The 16749-nt window shown below is 36.8% G+C and overlaps 1 pseudogene; it reads left to right on the top strand.

Moving 5' to 3' along the window:
- The first annotated feature begins 2364 nt into the window (after positions 1 to 2364).
- LOC137249678 (ubiquitin carboxyl-terminal hydrolase isozyme L5-like) lies at positions 2365 to 7515 on the top strand (annotated as a pseudogene).
- The last annotated feature ends 9234 nt before the right edge of the window (positions 7516 to 16749 follow it).

Below are 16749 nucleotides of genomic sequence, written 5' to 3'. Positions count from 1 at the left end.
TTGTTCACATTGCCAAAATTAGCGTGTTGGTGTTAGACGCATGGAATGAAAACATAAAACTTAGCAGCATTTGTAAGTAGTAAAAAAATGTTGTAAATTCGTTGGTTTCATTTTAAGTTTGCCATCTCCTTCTGACAATCCCTACTCCAATGAAATGAAAAAAAAAACAAAATCAGCTGGTGAGATGAGCCAACCATATAGTTGAGCCATTATAGCACTGAACTAAATACGTGTACATTTGTGTATACATAAAAGATCTCGCCATATTTAATAGAAAAAACACTGAAAGAGTAAACAACTTGAAGATGATGTAAGGAAAATAAATAGTTTGCTTACGTGCGAAACTATTTAAATGTTAATAATTCTATCAGTATCTTAAAATTTTGTGTACGTTTCTTCTTATTTTCCACAAAACAGATGTTTTATATTAGTGCTGCCAGCTCTTATAAAGTTGATCCAGAACGTTCCAATGAGATTTCAGCCCGAGCCAGAGCTCGATAAACCAACTGAACGGCCCTAGTATGTATACATAAAACCAGTGCGCGGTTGCATTTTATCAGAGTTGCCATAGTAAAATTTTATTATCAGTTATTTGCATGCAATATTTTACTTTTGGCAACTCTGTTCGATCGTCATCGTGTCGTGATCACGGTCATAGTACAGGTTTACAAGTATGATATGTATGAGAAGGAAACAATTCGTTTCTCTTTCTAACACACTGACGTTTGACATTTCGGTCAGTGTCAAACTATTGTGGAACTCAGTGGAACCTGCGTGGAACATGCGTTTGACACTGAACGAAGTGTCAAAATTACCGGGGTTGCTGTAGGGGAAAGCGACGCAGGGAAACAAAAAAAGGAGCGGAATATCAGATATGGGTTGCGGTGATGGTAAATTTTTTTGAACGAATTTAGTATGAAAATGTAGTGCACCTATATATCCTACAGAAAATTATACAAAAGTCTTGAATTGGGGTATCTGAGGACGCGTAGTTATTCCAGTATTAAGAATACAAACACGGGTGCTAAGTTTTTCTACCCGTTCAAAAGTTCTCCGCGAAAAACAGTTTGAAACCGAGCTCGACTGCAATAACCCGTCCAAAAATGTGTAAAGAGAAATGAAAAGACGCGCTTTGTCCTGTTATCAATAGTCCAAAGGCGAAAAAGTATTCGATTTATCGAAACCGAACAAAAACGCATCTATTAATACCTCCCCCGACGGTTTTGGTCGTGTTTTAGCAATCGTCCCCGGTAATAAAGCATCACAATTTGTTAATTAAAATTGTCCAAAACATATGGACGCATAATCATAGTCAAAATAAAATAGGTTTTAAATTTAGTTTCAGCTTTTTTGACAGATAGCTCATAGAAAATAATGTCAAAAGTTGCAACTAAATTTAAAATCTATTTTATTTTCACTATGATTATGCGCCATGGATTTTAAAGAGAGATGTAGTTAAGTGCTCGTTTGAAAGTAAATACGGATATTTCTTTGTAATTTTACCAAAGAGTATATATTTGTCAAAAGGCGTCACTCGATACTTTTGTTGTTGCCAAAGCAAATTACTCGATGTTTTCTCAAGGTAGTCGTTGGTTTTTTTATCAGATGTATTTATAAAAACGCCTTCTATACAATTTCGTGGGGTATTTGTGTTTATTTTATTGATTGTATTAAATTAATTAATTAATTCTCTTTCCAAAAATCGTAACTATATAGGATTACGCATAACTATATAGGATTCAATTAAAAAAACTAAACAAAACTTCCTTGAGAATCACATTCGACATGACAGGGTTGCTTTGGCAACAACAAAGTATCGAGTGACGCCTCTTAACAAATATATACTCTTTGATTTTACGATACAAATTTTACGCAGTTTTCGTTACCAGCTATTACACTTTTCTTGTACCTAAGAAGTACAACAGTGCCAAATAGCATCCACAAAAGAAACGAACAAGAACAAGCATTTTATCAGGTGAGCGTGGCTGTGTATGTTCGTGCTGCTACATATCCTACTTGTAGACCTGTACTATGATCACGGTCGTTAAAAAACGAGCAATGATTGACTGATGGTGGGCCGCAAACGCATTGCAAAGGAGTATTGTTAGAGTACTCCAACATGAAGAAAATGGAACACGTAATCCAACAATTTTTGCAGGGAAACCATACCAATTGCTTTCTCTGAAAAAATTTACAACCGCATCACTTTTTTTCTCAAATTCCGCTTTGTGTTGAATTTTCTACCATTCAAACGTGTGACAATTCTCATTTAATAATTTTGTTCGATTTTAATGAATATAAAAGTTAGCTGATTTCAATTAAAATTTCACAAAAATCAATATAATACTATTCAAATCGAAACGAATGTCCGACGCCGCAGGCAGTTGGTGTGTATTTACGGAATTAATACGTGAATTTGGATGTAAAAGCGTTCAAGTGGAGGAAATTTAGAGTTTAGATCTTGAACCTGACCTATTTAAAGACCTCGAACCCATACATGGGCTCATTTCATTTTTAAATGGGTGCAGGATGAGGAATCCTCTGCATCCGTTGTACGCGATGATCGTCTACATCAGAGCCGGCCACACATATACTAAAACAATTACATAAGTATGTGTAAAAATTGAGTGACAACTCCCCACAGTGTGCTAAAAGAAAATGTGGACTGTGAAGTTTGAAATTAAAAATGACTTTGGTTATTTGATTTCAAGCTAATCCGGACTATATTTACTTATATATGCTTATGCTTATGCCTTATAATACTGTAACGAATTTACTTGCAATTCCCCTTATTTGCAATCTTCTGCTGAGTTCGAATCACTAAACTGTTGAGTAAATAACTCCAATATCTCCTTTTATACTCTTTTATTTCAACCTTCGCATCTTCTAGGCGATTCTAGAATCTACTAGTCCAGCAGCTCTCAAGCTTCTCAGCTGTAACTACAATTGCACAATTTTATAGTTTTTCTCATTGCATACTTATAGGAGTATCTCAGATATATGCATGTGTTTGTGCATTGACTCTCCGCTGCTCGTATACGTACATGGTACATATGTGTAGACGCAATTATTGTTTCGTTTATGTAGATACATAATGATTGATCTATGGATGTGAATTCACATCACTGCTTAGCATCGGCTTAGAGACAAGACGATAGCATCGCTCAGTGCTGCTAACATTCGTTACACTGCCCTCCACCTAAGTCTGATCGTCCCGATCAGACAAATCTGCCCATCTAAACGTCGCTTGTATCTCCAAATGTACCAATCTTCTACTCCGTGGTTTCTCAATGCTTTGTATGCGGTAGATGGTATCACTGATCTTCTTCACAACCTTGTACGGGCCTTCCCAACTGCACCGAAATTTGGCTGGAACACCTTTCCTCCGGTGAGGGTTGTTTAACAGTACCAAATCTCCCGCCAAGAAACCTTCCGAATTAAAGTTCTAGTCATGCCAGTGTTTCATCTTACTATTCATCACCCTGGGCCGTTCCTTGACACTCTGTTGTTTGGCCAATGAACTACTTCTTGAGCTTGCGTTGGACGGATTTGCTTTGCATAACCAGTATCGTTCCGACGCTTCACAACAGCAGTGTGCCTCGGCTTGAAACCACCCTTGCATTCTTTCTGCGAAATCCTTTCCTTCGTTTTAATACGTCCGTTAGGGCTTTTCAATGCCAGTGTTTCTCTCACAGGTACCTTCGGTTTTGATTTGTTTGGGCCATTTGTTCCATCAACCTTTACCTTTGAATTTCGTGGCCTTTGTCGAGTCTTCTCCACCAGTACCCGATTACTGCTGAACCCTTTTTCCAAACTAAAGTTAAGTGGTATGTCCTGGTTCTTATAGCGCATAATTTTTCTCCGCATATCGATTCTGATGTCATGGTCAACCAAGAAGTCCACTCCCAACATGACTTCATCAACGATCTCCGCCACAACGAATTTGTGTAAAACCATGACCTTCCCAATTAGGACTTCACATTAGGCTATTAGATGGGGCGAGCATTGCTACAACAACAACAACAGGACTTCACATATCACTTCTCCCTGGACTTGGTTATACTCGCCTGTGACCGTACGCAACCTTGCTCCAGGTAATGACTTTACTCTCCTGTAGACCAAATCAGATCGAATCAAGGAATGAGATGCGCCCGTATCTACAGTCAGTACATGTTCTTTGCCATCCACATTCCCTCTGACGGTAAGACTGCTCGATTTTGTACCAACTTACAACACAGATATCACAGGGCATTCAATAGCTGGATCTAGCTCTCGATCTCTACCTCTTACTCGCTCTTGCTCATCTCCTCCGGCTTTGCGTTTACGGCCACCCACATTGTTGGAACTACTAGGATCAAGATCGCAATGACGGGCAATGTGACCGGACTTCCCGCATTTGAAACATTTGATAACTTTTTCACTCCGCTTTTGCGATCCTTTCAGCGCCTCCAATATTGCGTCTACCCACTCTGGCCTTTCTACCTCCACACGGCGGGCTTTGTAAACTGGCTTACACAGAAGCAATGCTGTTTCTTGAGTCAGTGCATGGGATACCGTTTCTGCAAATGTTAGTTTTGGATTCGCATATGTAGCCCGCTTCGTTTCCACATCTCGTATGCCATTTATGAAGCTCTGGATTTTTACCCTTTCAGTGTATTCCACGGGTGCGTCCGCATTTGCAAGATGAGCCAATCTTTCAATATCTGAAGCAAACTCCTGCAATGTCTCATTTGCTTTTTGGTAGCGGTTTTGCAACTCAATTTGGAATATCTGTTTCCTATACTCGCTTCCATAACGTCTCTCGACAGCGGCCATCAGTGCTTCATAGCTGTTCCGTTCGTACTCTGGAATAGTCTGTAAGATTTCGGCAGCTGGTCCTTTCAATGCTACGAAGAGTGCAGCAACTTTATCTTCCGCATTCCAGTTGTTCACTGCCGCGGTCTTCTCAAACTGTAGCTTAAAGACCTGGAAAGGAATAGAACCGTCAAAGGATGGTGTTTTTACCTTTGGATTGCTTGCTGAAACATCTGGGCGATTTAGTTGTAACTGCTCCATACGACCTTTTAAATCATCTACTTCTGCCTGAAATTGAGCCATTTTTGCATCCTGCCCTTCCAGTTTTGATGATACCTGTTCCAAAATTTCTGCCAACATTTCAGATATACGTGCCTCTTGTGCTTCCAATTGAGATGCCATATATGTCTTTTGGTCTTCCAGTTGAGATGACACTTGCGACGTCATTTCTGAAATACGTGCCTCCTGTGATTCCAGTTGGGATGCCATATATATTTTCTGCTCGTCCAGTTGGGATGCCATATATGTCTTCTGTTCTTCCAATTACGATGTTATACGGGTTTCTTGCGATACCAGTTGGGATGCCATATCGGTTGATATTTGTGACGACATTTCTGTTATTCGTGCCTCTTGCGCTTCCAGTTGGGATTCCAATTGCGACGACATTGATGCTACTGTCGATGTTTGTGCAGATATTGCAGCCAATATCATGTTCAAATCTGTGCTGGTAACTGTCTGCGCTGTTTCGTTTTTCTCTTCATAAATAACTCCAATATTTAATAATGCAAAATGGCCTTTATTAAAGTACTTCACAATAACACTCAACGAATAGCTTGCTTAATAACCAAACTGATTGATAGCTCAAATGAAACTTTACTATCCAAAATAATACTGCTATTGCTCGCTAGATAGCGTCTGAATCGTAACTTGAAATCAAACTGAATTCCAGCGCCTCTACAATTGTCGCCTTTTATACTCTTTGATTTCAATCTTGGCATCTTCTAGGCGATTCTAGAATCTACTAGTCCAGCAGCTCTCAAACTTCTCAGCTGTAACTACAATTGCACAATTTTATAGTTTTTCTCATTGCATACTTATAGGAGTATCTCAGATATATGCATGTGTTTGTGCATTGATTCTCCGCTGCTCGTATACGTACATGGTACATATGTGTAGACGCAATTATTGTTTCGTTTATGTAGATACATAATGATTGATCTATGGATGTGAATTCACGTCACTGCTTAGCATCGGCTTAGAGACAAGACGATAGCATCGCTCAGTGCTGCTAACATTCGTTACAATACTAGGGGGACTCATGAAAGCATATAAACTTATAAGATGTAAAATTATATCCATTTACACACGCTGTTATATGAACGCACCTAGTAATACTCTTGATAAACTTGATTGTTTATCAGATGTATTATTGCCAAACAAAAATTTTTAGATTGTTATACAAATTAAAAAATACCAAGATTAAGTGAAAAATCAAAACTAAAACGTCTTTGCTAAGATATTCTTGTAAATGACTTGCTAATGTTGGAGATTTCTGATGAAAATGCCTGCTGTAATGTCTGCAAGGTTGCATTCCTTTGAGTTTACCGCGTTTACACAATGAAATGTGCGCGTAAATTTATACAAATTGTGTAAATGATTTTTCATACAAAATTTGACAGTTCGTTTACGCACTAGATAAATTTATACGTTTACACACTTTATAAGGCATTTATACGGTTACATGAGTCCCCCTTCTAACTAAAACGTATTAAAAGTCACTTTAACATTGCAGCATATTGTTTTTATTATGTGCCCTAAAAGTAGCATGGACTTTTCCTTTTGCATTCACTGTTAATTTTAGTGAGTGACAAGCGAAAGCAAACGATCGTGATCACACATCGTTAGTGTCGGTGTGAAAATACGAACTCAAATTGCACAATGTGCAACTTTTGGCCGGCTTTGGTCTACATAATATAGTCTTTGCAAAGCAAGTCATTAACAATGCATGCGCAACACAGGCAATACTTAGCATTCTGTTCAACCGTGACCATGAAAACATTAATCTGGGACCAACACTTACTGAATTCAAAGAATTTTCGCAGTTCTTTTATCCTTATACAAAAGGCCTTACTCTAAGTAGTGCACCAAAAGTTCGCTCAGAGCAAGACAAACCCTTGATGAGCTAGATACAAAAAATTAAAGGTGATGTTTATCATTTTATTGGGTACATATCAATTAATGGACGTTTATATGAATTTGATGGTTGAAGGTTGTCCATTGGATTTGGGCGCAGTATCTTCCGAAGAAAATTGGATTGATGTTGTACGCCCCATAATTGAGAAACGTATGCAAAAATATAGCGAAGGTGAAATACATTTTAATCTTATGACCCTAGGGTTAGATAGATTGAGAATATATTAGGAGAAAATCGATAAAGGTTGGCGACTGCTGACGATGCTATGGAGATGGTGAAAATTGTCAGACGGAAATAACAAAATTGCGTTCAAAAATTTAATATGAGGGGGAAAAATGGAAACGCTATAAGATTGAAAACATTCGGCGTAAGCACAAATATTTACCATTCATCGTTGAATTACTTAAAATGTTGAGAGAGCAAGGTCAATTAATGTCCATATATGAAAGGCAAAGCTGCAGTATCTAAAAGCAAATCTTAAGCGTGGAATGTATCTATTTTTCTTTTATTTTTAACAATAAAATGGAACTATAATTCTACAGGTGTCAACAGTTTAATACTTGGAGGTGCGTAACAAAATAATTGACCTTATAACTTTCCTGGTTGTTTGGCTGGTGGCTATGCTGGCCGGTCGGAGAGACCTCACTCGCTCTATCTCCATTTTCGTGCACATTGTATTCCCATGGAACCAATTACGTAATATACGCTGTGTTTGTTTTACGCAAACCATTTGGTTAAATCAAAATATCTCCTGATGTCTTTAATGGAACATTTTGTTGCAGCCATTAAATCGGGTAGCACAAAACAGATTTTAGTTCGATACCTAATGTTCTCAAGTGTTGGGCACTCACAGACGAAGTGGGTGACTGTTTCCTTACAATCGTCCTCCCCTGCCCTTCAAGGGGATTGACATTCTATCCCAATGCCGGCCAAATGACCAATATTCTGTTCTTGTGGATGTGATCCTGAATATCTGTTTTCTAGGCATATTAAATAGAAACTCTGTTCTTTTCTGGTTGTAATCAGGCCAAGTTTGCTTGGTGATTTTACAGGTATCCGTTTTTTTTTGAAGTTGGAGGGTATGTCACTCTGTATTGATAAAACAGCCGATTCACCGTTACTGCCTCAGAGGTGTCTCGCGATACACCAGCGTACTATCACTTGGCTGTCCGAGTATAGGCATATCTCACCGTCGGTTACATGTTTCTCTAATAGGAAAGTACAGTCCCTCTATACCTCGTAGCTGTGCTTTATTTGTATTAATGTCGTTTTATGTGGTGGGTTCCAAGCCCAGGACGGGGATTACACACTACATTACACCTTTGTATAATGACCCCATTGATCTATAAGTCAGCCGCCCATGATGATCATATCCATTGAATGGCTATCAGAAGCTTTTCTACCGTGTGAAGAGGGCGGTATGACCTAGAAGGTTTAACTTTTTCATATCAATTCGTTTCCGTGCTAGAACCTTAATGAAACGGAGCGAATCTATATCCGACAAAGGACTATCAACACCCAACATTCCCCTAAAGCATTTGGTGAGTATCTTTGTCGTTAAAGCAACAACGTGCGCTATATAATGAAGACGTTATGCTCGTTAGAACATACACATGAAGATGTCCCGAATGAGCATCTGAAAAGTTGTTGTAGCTCGCTTGGCATCTTTACTGTCAGCGAAGGCTTGGCCAGATGTGTACACAATCTCTTCGGCCCCAGAGCCCCTGCCTACAGTTGGCCGCAGCGTCGAATTCAATGTTAGGTGGCCAAAAACACACAGCTAAATCATCTCAGGTTTAAGAGATCAAGACTAAAGCCAGAACCTGAATTAATATTCCACCAAATTAGTATACCTGCTGCCTTGTCCGTTCTCCTATTGTGTGTTGAATATCTTTTCCCATCATGTAATATATTAAAAACTACCTTAGTAATACTCCAGAAGAGGAGTAGACTCTTAATACACGTTCAAAAATGTCGAGAAAGTGTTCAAAAGACACGTTTTGACCTCGGTACCAATAATCTGAGCAATGACCCTGGGCCGCTCCAAAACCGGGGGTAAGATCCAGGTCTTTTTTTTGCAGAACACTTTTGTGCATAAAATTAAAAAAAATTTTTTTTTGCAAATATCTTTTGGCATTAGTGAAATCTTTCAGGTTATTGATACCAAAGTAAAACCATATCTTTTGACACCTCTGCCGGTATTTTTGGTCGTTTATTAGCATTCGACCCCTGTCCAAGAATATTACTAGCAAAATTGATGCGTTCAAAAGAAATTTATAAGCTGCAAACGTTTCAAAATTTAAAAAAGCAATCTTCATTCATATTTTTTATGATCAAATTGCCCAAAAATCAATCTGAATACACTCCTTTCTGTATTTTATCATTATTGAAAAAGTAGGAATTTAAGTACCATTTCAAAAAGAGGACCCTCTTTTATCCCTCATTCTCCTATACTTCCAAAATACAACCTGGAGCTCACTGGAGCTAAGGGCGTGCGATATGGCAGCTGTCAAATCTTCCTCCACCTTCTATCATTACATTATGGCGGGAGTCATTGGTGCCGTCATAGCGGAATGATACAGGTGGCAGCATGGTGACATACCTACAAACATAAATAAAAATTCCATGTACTTTGTTTTTGTAAATTCGATGGACAAATATCAAAATCGTACTGCGCCGGAAGTTGATGTATCAAATCAAATAAAAAAATTTGTAATCAGCTGTTCCATGCTGCCACCTTGTATCGTTGCGCCATGGGTGCCGTATGTCGTATCGCTGTAGTCGTATCCCTAACGTAATCAGCTGTTTATCGTTACGACGGTAACCAAAAACCAATTGGTTGGCTACGATACGGTTACGACCTTAGCGGCACCAATAATCGATTGCATTGATTCCCTTAAAGCCGGAGTCATTGGTGCCGTATGTCGTATCGTTGTATCCGTATCCCTAACGTAATCAGCTGTTTATTGTTACGACGGTAAACCAAAACCCAATTGGTTGGCTACGATACGGTTACGACCTTAGCGGCACCAATAATCGATTGCATTGATTCTCATAAGGTTGGTCTAATCAGCTGTTAAAATGTTACCGATACGGTTACCGATAAAGCACCAATGTCTCCAGCTTAAGGTTGGTCGAATCAGCTGTTATAAGGTTACCGATAAAGCACCAATGTCTGCAGCTAAAAGGCCTCCTGCGATTTACAACGAGATTGACTGAATTTTGTGTGTGTTAGTGCAGTCGGGTGCCTTCGTGACACACGTATTTGTTGTCGGCTGCACGTTGATGAAAATCAAAAATTTTTGATTTTTTCATTTGACGCTTGCTTAAAGCGGAGTCATTGGTGCCGTTTGTCGTATCGCTGTAGTCGTATAGCTGCCAGGCAACGCACAAAATTTGCTTGACGGTTACCATAGCAACGTGTAGTTGTGTGCGTTTCGGGTTCGCTTGCCCGGCCACCACAAAAGCAGAAAGCATCAAGCGCCATTTGTATTAGAGTTGGCAAATATCCGGGTACCTGTGATTTTGTCACAGCTACTGAAATATCACAGTACACTTCAGCGACAGCTTACAAGGAATATTCGTGACTGATTGTCTGTGACAGCATTTATTTCCCGTTACCAATCACAGACTCAAACATAGCTCTCATCACAGGAGAACCAATACAAAGAGCAAGTTACTTAAGCTGCGACTGAATAACAGTAGATGCCCCAAAAAATTACGCAGAGTTTGTTATTCGCAACACAATCCGCAAGGAAAACTGATTCCTGTTGGCGTGGTGTTTGTTTTTTTTTTCCGTCACAGTCACGGGTAAAAGCCGTTGTGACTGAGAGGTCACAATCACAGATAATATTTTTCATGAAAAATCACGGGATCGGCCAACATTAATTTGTATTGAAAATTCTAGTGTTGGGAACTATCGAATGAATTCAACTATCGATAGTTAGTTACTGAATGATTTTAACTATCGAACGAATTTTTTCATTCATTCATTCATTCATTTGATTTGTTATTTAGCTTGCCAGAAGCTGTTTTAGTTACCCCTCGGGGGTAGCTAAAGAACAAACCTATATAAGACAAAAAACGTCGTGTTCCAATGAAACGTGATCCAGATACGGCTAGAGATTTAACATGCCAATGCGACAACAATGTGAACCATATGGATCAATTTGTTGTTGCATTTGTATGCTAAATTTATTTTAATATCTTTTTAACACTGATATATGCACAGCAAAAATTTAAATAGAACGAACGATTCGAAGAAATAGTAATGAGCGAATCATTCACACCAAAAACTAGTAGTTCGATAAAATAGTAATGAACGAATCGTTCATACCTAAAACTAGTAATTCGAAAAAATAGTAATGAACGAATCATTCATACCTAAAACTAGTAACTCGAAAAAATAGTAGTGAACGAATCATTCATACCTAAAACTAGTAATTCGAAAAAATAGTAATGAACGAATCATTCATACCTAAAACTAGTAACTCGAAAAAATAGTAGTGAACGAATCATTCATACCTAAAACTAGTAATTCGAAAAAATAGTAATGAACGAATTTCAAATGACTATCGAATGAATGAAAATTAGTGAACTATCGAATAACTCGATAGTTTTCATTCGATAGTTCCCAACACTAGAAAATTCGTAGCGTCATCGGATGACGATTTTTTATTGCTTGTAAATTTTGCGAATTTTCATAAAAATTTTTTCCACTTTCTTCTAAGAATTTTTTCGAGTACGCAGTTTTGTAGCTTATTCAATTTTAATGTAATAAGATGCTAATCTTAAGCCACTAATAAAATTACCTGATTTTTGGCAATTTCTTTTTTTCATCCGACCTTTGCATTCGTAGGTTTCAATAAACCGCAACGTAAAATCTTTTTCTTCCGCGAAGTTGCTCATTGCACGTTCTCGCAAAACTAACACATTAATGCTTGTCAACGACGTCGGCCACGATCAAATAGACCAGCTGTCAAGCGAAAAAATCTGAAAATTTTGATTTTCATCAACGCGAAGCCGACAACAAATTTGTGTGAGCACGACATCGCCCGCACACAACTATACGTTGCTAGGTAACCATCAAGCAAATTTTGTGCGTTGCCCGGCAGCTTATCCCTAACGTAAAAGCCTTCCGCGATTTACAACCAGATTGACTGAATTTTGTGTGTGTTAGTGCAGTCGGGTGGCTTCGTGACACACGTATTTGTTGTCGGCTACACGTTGATGAAAATCAAAAATGTTTGATTTTTTCATTTGACGCTAGCTTATTTGATAGTCGCGGGGTGTGATTAACAAAACGCAGTGTTGTATTTAGTTTGTGTCGACATTCAAAATGAACAAGTGCGCGGAAGAACAGCAATTCATATTAAAATTTATTGAAAATTATCAATGTTTACCAGCTTTATGGAATGTAAAGCTTTTATTATTATTTAATAAAATTTTTATTAATTTTTTTTATTATTTAATAAAACTGCTGTAGTTGCAAGTAAAAAAAGTCATCATCCGATGACGACATATTCACGTCCGAACGCTACGGTTTCTCAATGCAAATGTTGATTGATGGATTTGATAGTCGCGGGGCAAGCGTCAAATTCCCGACACGCACACATACAAAAATTCAGTCAATCTGGTTGTAAATCGCGGAAGGCTTTAATCCTATAACATACATTGTTATCGATTAATGGTGCCTAAAGCGCCAAATACACGACACGAACATTTCCGCAATCTTGTTCGCAGCTTTGGCCATACACCATACGAACTTTTGGCCGAACATTAGTTCTCTTTCAGACAGCGATGAATATGGACAACAATTGTGCTGCAGCAATATTGCTCGCTGTGGCAATTAAGCGTAAAAAAAATTTATACATTTCAATAAATTCACTCAGAAATTTTTTATTGTTTCTTTTTACTTTTCCGCGCACGTCTGTTCCGTTCAGAAATTACTACGATTATGAGCTATTTCGCCATACACGCACGAACAGTTCGCGCAAATGTTCGCCAAAAATTAAAATATTTTGATTTTTGGCGAACATTTGCGCGAACTGGCAAACACCACCATACACGACAGAAAAGGTCGCAGAAAAATGACATAACGGGAATGTTCGCGGAAATGTTCGTGTCGTGTATTTGGCGCCTTAACCTAAAAATCGTGAAAATTTCATAAAAATTAAGAACACGCAAAAAATTACAAACATATTCCACAAAAAATAAGTCTCTTAGTCATAACGTATCCAAAACAATGAATAAAATCTACAAAAAGTTATTAAATTCACCAACTCAAATATTTTTAGGTTATGCATATGGCGAGAAACCAAAAACCAATTGGTTGGCTACGATACGGTTACGACTTTAGCGTTACGATATGGCACCAATAATCTATTACATTGATTCCCATAAGCAAATATGACACTACTTTATTTTTGTTTGGATTCAAAGCTAAAAAAACTGACGAAACTTTATCGGAACTTCAAAACACAAAAACAATTTCTATCATGAAAAGGCGAGACCATTATTCCCCAAAAATTTATTAGTTTGACGTGTTTTTGTTTATGTTTTACATTTTATTTTTACATTAACATTTTTAACTATAAAAACAATGCAAATAACATGCGAAAATTATTTCGGTCTCTAATGGCTCACTTTTTTCACAAGAAAGTTGATTTTAATTGTGTTTTTATGCACCAAATTTTCAAACTAAAAACAAAATTTTCATTTGTCAGAAAAAAATAAAGAAAAACGGGCGAATGTCAAAAAAACCTATCGAAATACAAACTGGCTCGTTTGTTTTTAATGAACTAGGTTGTATTTTTCTTGTATTTCGTTATTTTTTTTTGAAATATAGTTTACACACTTACACCAGTACTGAAGCCATATTAGGAGGGAGTGTGTCAAAAAATTGAAGATAAAAGACAAGAAAAAATACACGAAAATATAGTAGTGTCATATAGGTAATAAGGTTGGTCGAATCAGCTGATATAAGATTACCGATACGGTTACCGATAACGCACCAATGTCTGCAGCTTTATTTGATAGTCGCGGGGTGTGATTGACAAAACAGCAGTGTTGTATTTAGTTTGTCGACGTTCATAGTGTACAAGTACACTATCAGCTGAATTCAGTAAGCCGTCTCTAGTCACTATTAGAGACTATTTGGGGTGAAAATCACTTTTGAGACAATTTGCCATTCTGTAAGCTGTCTCGCGTCTCCAGCCTCACAAAAACAATCACTAATTTGTGAGCTGGGCCGGGGCAGATCACAAACGTGAAAATTTCTGAAAAAGTATGAAAATTATTTGCGAAAAACGCTTTAAATATATTTTTTTTAATCCTCAAATTAAAATAAGCATAGAAAAAATTAAAAAACAGAAAATACTTAAAAAAAACATCTAACTCTATCTGGCGCCGCTGAGATTCGAACCTACATACTTTGGGTTTTTCTATAAAAATTGTGAACGGCTTCTCAGCAAGCTCAGCCACAATACCACATAACGTTATCTCGACAAAATGCAATGCTATATTATTTGAGTAAATTGTCATTTTGGTGAATTTCGTTGATATGGTGAATTGTTTTTGTGACTTTCGTTTACTGAATACCGAAATTATCTCAAGTCACAAAAATTGTCTAAAGAAAAATCTCAAATTTAGAGACTTGAGATGAGACTGAATTACAGAATTCAGCCGTATAAGTACACTATGTCGACATTCAAAATGAACAATTGCGCGAAAGAACAGCAATTCATATTAAAATTTATTGAAAATTATCAATGTTTACCAGCTTTATGGAATGTAAAGCTTTCATTATTACTTAATAAAAGTTTTATTAATTTTTTTATTATTTAATAAAACTGCTGTAGTTGCAAGTAAAAAAATCATCATCCCATGACGACATATTCTCAATCATTGTAAATTTTACCAAGTAGCGCAATCAAAGAGGATAAATACAATAAGAGCCGTCACTCGTTATTTTGTGGCGAGTATCTCGCTGAAAATTGGAAAAAATTGATGCCGAATATTTTCTGAGAGGGACATTTTTAATTGTCTCTCATTTATCCATGCCGTGTAGGCCCCTTGTGCAACTGTGATTTTTGGAAAGAGAATTAAATAAATTAATTAAATACAGTCGAAAAATAAACACAAATACCCCACGAAAATGTATAGAAGACTTTATAAACATCTCGCTCAAAAAAAGAGTAGCGACTACCTCTCAGTATACATCGAGTAAATGCCAAAAAAATAACGAGTGACGGCTCTTATTGTATTTATCCTCTTTGGCGCGACTAACAGCTGGTCGGTGAAATTCGCACATTCACATACACAGTTCTCGACTCAATTTCAAAAAAAAAATTTAGATTATTTAGCTTAAATTTTAAAGTGAGATAAATCTTACCAATTGATGTATAAATAGAATATATAAGGTGTAATTGTTGTTATTAAGAGAAGCTTTTTATTTCTATTAAAGTTTTTAATAATTTTTTTCAACTTTAATTTAACAATTTCATGGGTTTTTAAAGCATTTTCGTGCATTGAAATACAACCATGTGTATATACCTTTTGACATTATATTTCATACTCGTTCGTGTTTGCCATTCTCATTGTTTCTAAATTCGTAAACAAGGACTGCAGTTATTCGGTGTGATTTTTCAAAAAATGTATTATTTTTGTAAAATTTTACACTTAATCTGTGGTATTGTGGTGGTTAAAAAGGGTTTATGCAAAAATACTTTGGCTTACAACGCGACAATATATTTCGCAATGTCGAAGTACTTGTATGTGTATGTATTTGATGTGGAAGCTTGCATTTAAGAACACGGTTGCCACGCCAGTCCATTTGGACAAAAAATGGCCCTTTTCTACCCCATATGGTCCGCTGGTCCCTTTTTCTCAATTTTGGTTCTTGTTCGGCACGGACTTGGTACTTTTATTTCTTTTTCACTGAAACAAAAATTCAAAATACTGCTAATAAAATGTTTGGCAGCGATTTAGTTTAGCACCCCCCGAGTTCGGGGTTTAACTTGGTATCAAATGAAAGAGGGAGTTCTCCCGATCACAAATATATATATCTTAAAGTGTGCAATTTTATAATTTAAAAGTTATTTGTTGTTAAAGTTTGCAAATTTCTATACAACTTTTATATGTGTATACGTATATATATTTTATGACATTACAAATCTGTGCTGCCACATCTAAAAAACGGAACAAGTGCAGAATCGAAAAATAACTTATAAAAATACCTTTCATCTGATGTATATATATCTCTAACTTTTCTAATCTTTATTTACCAAAAATTTGAAAAAGCTCTTTTTTGCATTCGTGAACGAATGGCTGCGCCATGCACAGTAATTCTGCGTAGAACACCTTTCTGCATAGGCGGCCAAAGGCCGCCTACGCGGAATCGTGTTTCAACTTCTCAAAATGAGTAGTAAAAATATATATTTTCCTTTTTCTTTATTAACTGAAAGGTGGTAAGGTAATATTTATATTTGTTTTTTTTTTTATTTATGTGGCAGCACAGCTTTGTAATGTCATCAATAAAAAATATATATATAAATGTGCATGTTGCTACAAAAGCGCGATTGATTTATAAAAACATTTATAATAAGTAAAAACAATGCAAAAATGAAATGTGAAATATACAAAAGTGCAATTTAAGTTTATCGTTGCCAATTTATATAGATATGTATGTGGATTAAGGTTTTGAAAGATATGTAAATTGTAATTTAAAGTGCTATAGAAATTTGCTAAATTTGCAAACTTTA

The sequence above is a fragment of the Eurosta solidaginis genome, chromosome 4 (assembly GCF_040869045.1).
Source record: "Eurosta solidaginis isolate ZX-2024a chromosome 4, ASM4086904v1, whole genome shotgun sequence".
Classification (NCBI taxonomy): Eukaryota; Metazoa; Arthropoda; class Insecta; order Diptera; family Tephritidae; genus Eurosta; species Eurosta solidaginis.
The sequence above is the reverse complement of the archived record's forward strand: the minus strand, read 5'-3'. Positions and strand labels throughout refer to the sequence as shown.